Raw genomic sequence first — 500 nt, 5'->3', positions numbered from 1 at the left:
TCAAACTCACAATGAATGCTAGCCTGGCATTGAACTCAGAGATCTGTCTGCCTCAATCTCCTGAATCCAGGGATTATAGCCATGAGGAACCATGGCGAGTGAAAATATAAATTTAGTTGAAGGTAAAATTAGCCTATGGTTTCTAATGTTTCTAAATAAGTTATATCTATCAAAATGTCATATACCATTTGATGAAAATCTATCATATTATAATGAGTGAACTGTGTCCTGGTCTTTTTATTATGGAATCCACTGTTGGATAAGTATATTTCCCCTTTCATATGCAAATTAAGATACTGCTACTTCATACACTTTAAGATTTTCCAAGTCACATATCTGTGTTAACATTTTCACATATTCACATGCTATTTAGAGAATATGTGGCAATTCATTGATTTTTATATGTTTTATTCACCCTGTGTGTTCTTTGATAGTAAATAAAGAGATGTTGATCATGGAATTTTGGAATGCTCCTTTTCTCTATGAAAGTTCCAATGCTT

The sequence above is a fragment of the Nannospalax galili genome, unplaced genomic scaffold (genome assembly GCF_000622305.1).
Source record: "Nannospalax galili isolate Female #2095 unplaced genomic scaffold, S.galili_v1.0 scaffold1442, whole genome shotgun sequence".
Lineage (NCBI taxonomy): Eukaryota > Metazoa > Chordata > Mammalia > Rodentia > Spalacidae > Nannospalax > Nannospalax galili.
The sequence above is the reverse complement of the archived record's forward strand: the minus strand, read 5'-3'. Positions refer to the sequence as shown.